The sequence below is a fragment of the Pinus tabuliformis genome, chromosome 5_1, assembly GCF_031772625.1.
Source record: "Pinus tabuliformis cultivar Carrire ecotype Pingquan chromosome 5_1, CPIR1, whole genome shotgun sequence".
In the NCBI taxonomy this organism is placed as follows: domain Eukaryota; kingdom Viridiplantae; phylum Streptophyta; class Pinopsida; order Pinales; family Pinaceae; genus Pinus; species Pinus tabuliformis.
Genome location: NC_142305.1, coordinates 616,941,333 through 616,951,194, shown reverse-complemented (window position 1 = coordinate 616,951,194; position 9,862 = coordinate 616,941,333). Strand labels below are relative to the sequence as shown.

At 35.5% G+C, this 9,862-nt stretch overlaps 1 long non-coding RNA gene across 2 annotated transcripts; it reads left to right on the top strand.

The window, feature by feature from the left end:
* The first annotated feature begins 511 nt into the window (after positions 1 to 511).
* LOC149166436 (uncharacterized) lies at positions 512 to 2,206 on the top strand. 2 transcript variants are annotated; one of them, XR_016260420.1, is made up of 3 exons: positions 512 to 853; positions 966 to 1,164; positions 1,256 to 2,206. It is a non-coding gene; the product is annotated as an uncharacterized LOC149166436 (long non-coding RNA). The 2 variants fall into 2 exon arrangements; XR_016260419.1 differs by having other exon boundaries at positions 966 to 2,206.
* The last annotated feature ends 7,656 nt before the right edge of the window (positions 2,207 to 9,862 follow it).

Here is a 9,862-nt window from a genome sequence, read left to right as displayed (position 1 = left end):
AAGGAAATATTTAAATGATCCTGTTGTTATCGATGGTGTTGGTGAATCATCTCAGAAGTAAGCAGAAGAAATCTCACTTTCTTATATTGCTGCATCCACCTATGGGAAATGTTCGATTCTCAACCCATTGATAACTGAATATGCCAAAGGGGGAAAATGTATTTTTTTCACTCAAACAAAGTCAGATGCGGATAGTTTGCTGGTGGCACTGGGTCGGGTACTTACATGTGAACCTCTTCAGGGTGATATCTCACAGAATCAGCGAGAGAGGACTCTTGCTGGCTTTCGTGAGGAGTGTTTTAGTGTGCTGATTGCTACTGATGTCACTGCATCTGGTCTTGATATTCCTAATGTGGATCTCGTTATTTAATATGAGTCCCAACGACTTCAGATATTTTTGTGCATAGATCAGGGCGAACAGGGCATCTTACTTGTCTCTGATCTGATGTGAGACGATTAAAATATTTGTCACCGTTCATTAAAAAAAATGTAGTTATAACTGAAACAATAACAGTATAAACTTCATCTTTTTCTTTGAACAACGAACCTGAATGTAAACGGCCATGGTTTGCGTTGCAGAGTTCTTTTTCTTCGACCAGCGAACCTGAAAGCTTGCGTTACAGAGTGAAGGTAGAACAGCATGGCTTGAAACAGGATTGCATTACCGAATGAAAGTTGATGGCCATGGCTTGCAACGGGCTTGCGTTGCAGAATGAAGGTTGATGACCATGGCAGAAACCCTCCTCTCATTTGCATTCCTGTCTAGCAAGTTTCTTGCTTGTCGTTGTCTAGCTTGTCTCTACGAGAGAAGGTTTCGTGTTCACGAAATGTCTCATTGAAGCCCTCCACCATGGTATTCCATTAGCTTAGTTGGCATTTTCCTGCTCAGAATGTGAATTCTGCTTCCAGTATTATGAATATAAAATTTTATTTTTTCGATATTGATAGGGTTTTACCTTGTGTAGCTGCACAGAGTATGAAAGCCGCACCAGGGCATGTATTAAGGGAGATCGTGAAGCAGAACAACTATTTTCTTGTGAAGCCAAACAGCTACAGGAGCACTAATATCTTTTCTTGTGCAGCCGAACAGCTACAGGAGCACCAAGATCCAGTTTAGCGAAGACACCTATAATCTCTGGAACTTGCATTCATTCAAGTTTTCAGGTATGGCTTCTCTTTTCCTTTCTGTTGAAGTTGGTATATTTTGAACTACTTATTTTCATATTACGGTCAGCTTTTTTTGAAGTCCCAACAGAGACAAGAAGAAAGCATGTAGATATGCATTGAAATGGAGGTTACAGACTCCAAGGGAAGAACTGCATGCCTTGGACCTTTATTCTCCATAAGCTTATAAGGTTAAAGGGTTGTAGCTGCATCTTTTTTCCCTCTTAAGGAACCATTAATAAGCAGAGCTACCAAGGGAGGAATCGCACCGGAAGCTCTTATTGTAACTTTATTATCCTCTATGAGTGACAGACTCAAAAGAGTACAAGTTGCATTCTCTTTCGCTATTGATGTTCCTGACTTTAGTACATGTATAAGGGGCTTGATAGCTCCAGCTTCTGTTATTTCAAACTTGTTGTTTTCATAAAGAGACAAATTCAACAGAGCAGTGGCTGCATTTTCCTGTGTTAGAGGATCCACAGAATGTAACAATGATACTAAAGGATTTACAACCCCTACATTAGCTATCATAATCCTATTCTCCAAGTTATTTTTTTGTATATAACCTCAACTGTGCTACTGCCTTCCTTTGCAACTCCGTTGATGTTGATTCCAAATCTTCTACCAAACTTATATAAATAATCTCCAAATTTTCAGTTTCAAGAGTACATGATGTTGCAACTGTTTTTAATAATGGCGATACATTCCACGCGCTCCTACTTTGCCCATGTTCTTCTAAAAGCTCTGCTTTCCACTGCTTTGGCTTTGGCTTTACCTACTCCCTCATCAAATCGGGAACGGAAGGTTCTCATAGATCTAGGAACAGGCCTCCCAAGGCTATTTGAATCACTCTGGCTACCACTATTGTTCTTTCTCAAAACATTCGGACAACTGTTGGACAGAGAATTGTTGCAATCAAACTGTGACTTATTATATGAATAGTGCTTGGAATGGGGATCGGCGGCCACAGACATCATGATATTATCAGGTCAACAAGTTGGTTAAACAAGTCTAATAAATCTGTAGATAGTAGCAGGGTCTATTAGAGGAAATGCTCTTGGCGTAGAAAACTAGAGTGAAATGGTTGCAAGAGAGACAAAACTTCAAAAAGAAAACATCACACAACTATGAGAAACAGGAACTGCAACTGTACTCACAGATTAACTAACCTGGGAATGAGATTTTTTAGGTTAATTCATGAACTCGTTTCTCACTTTTTAGTCTATTTCCAGTGTCTTCAGGAGAGAGAAAAGCCCCTTCATCAAGGATGTATCCTCTCACATTTCATCTATGGTTTCATATTAGAAAATCAACACTTTTATAATCCAAATTTTAGTCAACACTTTTATAATCCGAGTTTGAATAGAAGGTCAAGGACCACTAAAAGCTCTGCTCGGGAACGGAAGGTTCTCATAGATCTAGGAACAGGCCTCCCAAGGCTATTTGAATCACTCTGGCTACCACTATTGTTCTTTCTCAAAACACCACTATTGTTCTTTCTCAAAACATTCGGACAACTGTTGGACAGAGAATTGTTGCAATCAAACTGTGACTTATTATATGAATAGTGCTTGGAATGGGGGATCAGCGCCCACAGACATCATGATATTATCAGGTTAACAAGTTGGTTAAACAAGTCTAATAAATCTGTAGATAGACTAAAGCACAAAATATCCAAGGAGACTTAAAGGATTAGGTTCCAGATTCTTTTGCTAAAGGAGCACCAAGATCTTTTCTTGTGCAGCCGAACAGCTACAGGAGCACCAAGATCCAGTTCAGTGAAGAAGACACCTATAATCTCTAGAACCTGCATTCATTCAAGTTTTCAGGTATGGCTTTTCTTTTCCCTTTCTGTTGAAGTTGGTATATATTGAACTGCTTATTTTCATATTACGGTCAGTTTTTTTTTGGAAGTCCCAACAGAGACAAGAAGAAAACATGATGCATTGAAATGGAGATCACAGACTCCAAGGGAAAAACTGCATGCCTTGGACCCTGATTCTCCATAAGCTTATAAGGTTAAAGGGTTGTAGCTGCATCTTTTTTCCCTCTTAAGGAACCATTAATAAGAAGAGCTACCAAGGAAGGAATCGCACCGGAAGCTCCTATTCTTATTATCCTCTATGAGTGACAGACTCAAAAGGGTACAAGCTGCATTCTCTTTCGTTGTTGATGTTCCTGACTTTAGTACATGTGTAAGGGGCTTGATAGCTTATGTTATTTCAAACTTGTTGTTTTCATAAAGAGACAATTTCAACAGAGCAGTGACTGCATTTTCCTGTGTTAGAGGATCCACAGAACGTAACAATGATACTAAAGGATTTAGCTATCATAATCCTATTCTCCATGTTTTTTTTGCATATAACCTCAAATGTGCTGCTGCCTTCCTCTGCAACTTCGTTGATGTTGATTCCAAATCTTCTACCAAACTTTTAAAAATAATCTCCAAATTTTCAGTTTCAAGAGTACCTGATGTTGCAACTGTTTTTAATAATGGTGATACATGTCGTGCACTCCCACTTTGCCCATGTTCTTCTAAATGTATGACTTCACAAATCTACCTATCCAATTGGCCAGAGATGCAGTCTCCTTTGGACGGAAAACTGGAGGTGGGGATGAAATTGTTGCCAGCCTCTGTAATTCTTCAGAAATATCACTGCTGTAGGAAAACAAATCACTGAAAGCTAGAGAAAAGTCCAGGGAATTAACCTCATAAAAGATATATGCCTTGTGCCAAATTTGTTGCGCATTCCAAATTTTGATGATATGTCATGGCAAGATCTGTTGTGCGCAGTGGTTTTATTTCTGTATTTTGTAGGTAGTGATTTTATTCCAATGTTTATTTAAACTTGATGATCTTTCGGAATCCTGGTAAATATTACCAATGGTTTGTCATATCTAATTTTCTATAGACATCAAAATTCCCTGTTGCACTGCTAACAAGACCTCATGGCTGTTTGAGCCTCGTCTAAGCTGAATGTTTAGGGAATTTGGATTCCATGATAGCTATTGTGTATGTACAAGAGGACTGATATATGGCCAAATGTATTGCCCCCAAGATAAAGTTAGGTGGTGAGTTTATCATAAACACATTCCGGTGTAGGATGAAACATCCTCCTCATGCTCTATTACAACTTTCCCAGTTCATAACAACAAACATTTAAGCAAAAGACTTTCCTAGTTCATAACAGCACGGACAAAAAATGCATGGGCAGATATAGGTGCTAAATAAACAATATAGATGGTCTGGTTTGTTTTAATTAACAAGGAAATCAAATTATATGCATCCAGCCTCCAGGCCTTTCCTTCTTACAATAAATACAAGAATGGCAATCTCCTTTTCACTAGATCGGACTTTCAATTTTTCAACACAATTCACAAATTTTACTTTTATTTTTAAATATTTTTTTCCAGGCCTAACATTAGGTCAAACTACAATCGCCTCTGTTTCCTTTAATTCGCTGGCTTGGTCTTCTGTTGCACAATAGTTGCAAGCTTCTTTTCCATTATGCATTTTTCCAAGAGTTATGGGCTCTTCTGCTACCTCTTGTAGTGCTGCCAAAGTACACTGAAATTGTACCCAACTCTTTGGTTTTCTGGCGGGTTCAACCATATTTAACACTGGAACATTCTCCTCTCTGGCTTCCCCTCAATTCGTGAGGGGATGATGGGATAGCTCCCTTTCATTTTTTATATTTCTTATGCCATTTGCCCTTTTTTGTGCACTATATAATACAACCCCATATATCAGTTGTTTACCCTTTTCCTCCATACAAAAAAACAGTACCATTGCTATTCCATTAACAAATAAATTGGGACATATAGAAAAATAGGATAGAAATTGCTAAAAAAAAAAAAAACTCAACACATAGATCTTAATAGAAACCAGGACAAAAATTGCTAAAAAAAAAAAAAAACTTAACACATAAATTGTATTAGAAACCACCAAGACCCTCTTGAACTAACAGTGACATTTCCTTCTATAAACACTGACTGTCACTGCCCAAAAATACCATCGGTTGTTTATCTGCGTTGCATAAACATGATGATTATATGCAAATTTCTTTTCCATTTTAGTTCTACATCAGCATAGATTCTAATTGAAATCCACTGAGGATTGCATTTTCCTAAATTACAAGCCTAGTAACTTTGTCATTTCATATTCATATGTGTACCTGTGTGTTGTCAATTCATTCACTTGAATTGCATTTGCTCTTTGTGCTGCCATTTTCCAATGAAGTGTTATCCACTTAATTTACATTTTGCTCAAATTGCATGGGTTATTTTATTTATTTTTTTAAGTTATGATTATACTGAATTAAATCTACATTATTTTCAAAATAGCACTGAATTATATCCACCATTATTCTCAGAAAAGCACTTGCAAGGAAGCGTATGATTCTCAGAAAAGCATTTGCAAGGAAGCGTATGACACGGCTGCCTTTTTTTTATTTTCAGTATCAGTCTTGAGAAGTATGTCAATCTCTCATTACGGTGACCCTTGTTATTTATCTTTATTGGTGGACTTCATTGTATAACTCAATTATTTAGATAAAGTTGTTATTAGTTTTATAGAATGGTTCTTGCTTTGTAGCTCAGAAATTTTGAATGTCTTGAATTTTTACTAATGAATATCTGGTTGGTAATCAACTTCCTAAGGTTTGGCCTTGTTGTACAAACAAAATATTATTGGTAATCAACTTTTTAAAGTTTGAACACTGGAGCAACAAAATGCATTCTCAATGAATATTTAGTAGGTAATTAGTTTTCAAAGTCTGAAACTGTAACAACAAAATGCCTTTTTAATAGGATTTTTTTTTCAAAAAATAAGATTTTTTTTTTCAAATTCAAATATCTATATCTAAACATGAAACACATTAAAAGCCGAAATTTGTTTAGTTAATTTTTTTTTTTTTTATCATATACTTGTAAACATGAAACACATTAAAAGCCGGAATTTGTTTAGCTAATTTTTTTTTCTTTTATCATATACTTGTTCTTGGATTGCGTGTTAAATTTCTTAAATATCTTAAATTTTAAAAAATTAGTAACTTAAACTCTAAGGTTTTCGCCTTTAGCTTTAATAAAATCTTTGTTTCAAATTCAATATCAAATAAATAAATAAATATATTAAAAAATCCGATTTGTTTGTATCCCGATGGAGAAGAATAATACTGGCTAAATATGATTGTGTATCAATTTATTTTGATATACGTGGAGTTTGTATACCAGCTGAAAATGAATGACATGACATTGGCTTTTACATATCACTGTATAGGTTTATACCAGCGGAAGAAGAATGATGTATCGGTTTAGTTTAAATTGTGATTTTAAAATTTGGTTTAGTTTCTGAAAATGAATGACATGGTATTGGCTTTTACATATGACTATATAGGTTTATATCAGCTGAAGAAGAATGATGTATCGGTTTAGTTTAAATTGTGATTTTAAAATTTGATTTAGTTTCTGAAAATGAATGACATGGCACTGGCTTTTACATATGACTGTATAGGTTTATACCAGCTGAAGAAGAATGATGTATCGGTTTAGTTTAAATTGTGATTTTAAAATTTGGTTTAGTTTAAATTGTGATTTTAAAATTTGGTTTAGTTTAAATTGTGATTTTAAAATTTAGTTGGTAAAATTGTAATTTAAATTTTCATTATTTTTTATTTTCTTAATTTAGTTTCAAGCATAGATGCAATTTGTTATTTTAATATTTTTTTATTAATTACTGTTTATTTTTTTTAATTGTTGTAATGTCTTTTTAAATATTTTTATTAATTCAAAATAAAATAAAATTAGTGTTGTTGAAATAAAAGTAATTTTAAATTAAAATAATTAAAATTAAAATTTAAGGATATTAATTTTATTAATTTTTGTTGGGCAATTAAGATAAACTTGACTTTGTCAAATTACTAGTGGTTTTTGAGCTTTAGGTTTATAACAACCCATGATATTCATGTGGAATATATCTTATTTTAAGGGAGTGATTAATAGATCATCTTAACTCCATCTCTACCAAGAGGGATGGTGGCTTCGAGAAGATTATTAATATTAATATCTATTTCTAAATAGTTTATATATATAGAGAGAGTAAGGGTTAATATAAAATAAATATCAAATTGATGTAATTGTTATTAAGATTTAGTAATTATTTAGCTTATGTTTAATATTTCTATAAACATTTTTATTGTAGGTTTGATGTTTTGCATTGTTATATTCCAATTATATAGTATGCATCTTATTCTAGAGAGGAGTGGAAAGGGAGAGAAGGGGAGGTAGAAGGAGGGAGGAAGGGACATAGAATTTTGGAGGTTGAGAGGGAGAGAGAGAGATAGAGGAACATGGAGAAAAACCTAGAAAAATTTAGATAAATAAATTTATAGAAATAGGGAGGGAGAGGGAGAGGGAGAGGGAGAGAGAAAGGAAAAAGGGGGAAGAAGAGAGTGAGTGAGAGTGAGGAGGTAGAGAATTCGAAGAGAGGTTGGAGAGAATATGAAAGAGAAAGGGGGTATGGAGAGAGGGAACAAGGGAGGTAGAGAGGCAAATAGAGAGAGATTGAGGGAGAGGGAGAGAGGGGGAGTGATAGAGGGAAAGGGAGAGAGAGAATTAAGAGGGGATATATATATATATATATATATATATATTAACTCTCTCTTTCTCTCACCCCCCTCTATATATATATATATATATATATATTAACTCTCTCTCTCACCCCCCTCTCTCTATATATATATATATATATTAACTCTCTCTCTCTCCCCTCTTAATTCTCTCTCCCTTTCCCTCTATCACTCCCCCTCTCTCCCTTTCTCTCAATCTTTTTCTCTATTTTCCTCTCTAAGGTTTATTATAAAATAAATATCAAATTGATGTAATTGTTATTAAGATTTCGTAATTATTTAGCTTATGCTAAATATTTCTATAAACATTTTTATTGTAGGTTTGATGTTTTGCATTGTTACATAATTGTTAGATTCCAATTATATATTATGCATCTTATTCTAAAGAGAAGAGTGAAAAGGGAGAGAAGGGGAGGTGGAAGGAAGGAGGGAGGGACATAGAGTTTGGGAGGTTGAGAGGGAGAGAGAGATAGAGGAACATAGAGAAAAACTTAGAAAAAATTATATAAATAGATGCATAAAAATAGGGAGGGAGGTGGAGAGAGAGAGAGAGGGAAAAGGGGGAAGAAAAGAGTGAGTAAGAGTGAGGAGGTAGAGAATTTGAAGAAAGGTTGGAGAGAAATAGAAGAGAATATGAAAGAGAAAGGCGGTATGGAGGGAGGGAAGGAGGAAGGGAGAGAGGAAAATAGAAAAGGAGAGAGAGAGAGAGAGAGAGAGTGATTGTGGGAAATGGAGAGAAAGAAGTAAGAAATGGGGAGACAAGAGGGAGGGAGAGAGATAAATAGAGGGAGAGGGAAAGAGTGGAGGAAGAGAAAGAGTGAGAGAAAGAGAGAGGGGAAAGAGGGAAAGATGGATAGAAGAGGGAGAGGGATAGAGAGAGTGGGATGAAGGAAGAGGGATAATGAGTAAGAAAGATGAAGGGAGATGGAGAGGTAGAGAGACGGGAGATAAAAAGAGGAGAGAGTGGAGAGAGAGGAAGGGGGAGTGGAATGTAAATTTTTAGGGCTAATTTGTTCTTTGTTGTAGATAATTGCATTTTTAAACTTGTTCAATGTTTTCATATTACGTTCTCCCCATAACATCATATCATCATTAGAAATAATGTAGAGAGAACAATAAATTGAAAAATTTAGCGGAACATAAAGGAATAAGAGAAGAAAAACATACACAATAAGGACACCAAAGTTTTTAGTCAAAGACGAGGGAAAAGCCTCACAGGGGGGGAACCCATAAATCAATACTTATTCTTCTATTAGATATTCATTAATGTTTAGCGAAGACACAAAAGCAAATTTGTTGTCACTAAGAATAACAACTACCTTCTATATGTTATGTGCTTTTTAGGGTTATGCAGATTTTGGGGAAAATGCACCTAGAAACTTATTGACAAAATTTGGATTCTATGAGCCTTACTGACTTATTGAATTTTCCAATGCATGCATTGTGGTTCACTTGATGGGAGCATACTAAGTAAGAAAGATTTTTCTCATCCTTTCTTTTAGTTCTGCTAGATTGAAACTCCAATGTCTTATTTACCCATAGAAACTTCATTGTAAATCATTTCACGTCATTGTTGCAGGTATATTGTCATCCAATGTTTGGTTAGACGCCGCGAGCCTATTCCTCGCCACATTGGTTTTCTTGGGAGCACTAGTCAGCGAACCCTTTCCGGGAGCTCCATTCTCCCCAAACGACTCAGGTTTTACTGCCGCTCTCTGTCGGGGTCATGACAATGGCTTCTCTGGCTTTTATGCCGAGACTCCATTCTCCCCAAACGACTCAGGTTTTGTTGTGGCTCTCTACCGGGGTCATGACAGTGGCTTCTCTAGTTTTTATTTGGTCTCAGGGAGTCGACCATGACCCTGATGCATTACAAATTTTGGTTGATATGGTTACCTCTGTTATATGATTATTTATAAACTGTGATAGCTCAATGGTTCTTTGTTTCAGTGTCATATAAGTCCAACATTTTTGTCCACTTACAACTAAGGGAACTAAAGAGAGCCAAAAGAATGAATAGCACCTTGCTCACATAAATAAATCCAACCAAAAAGAGGATGTTAGCTTAAACA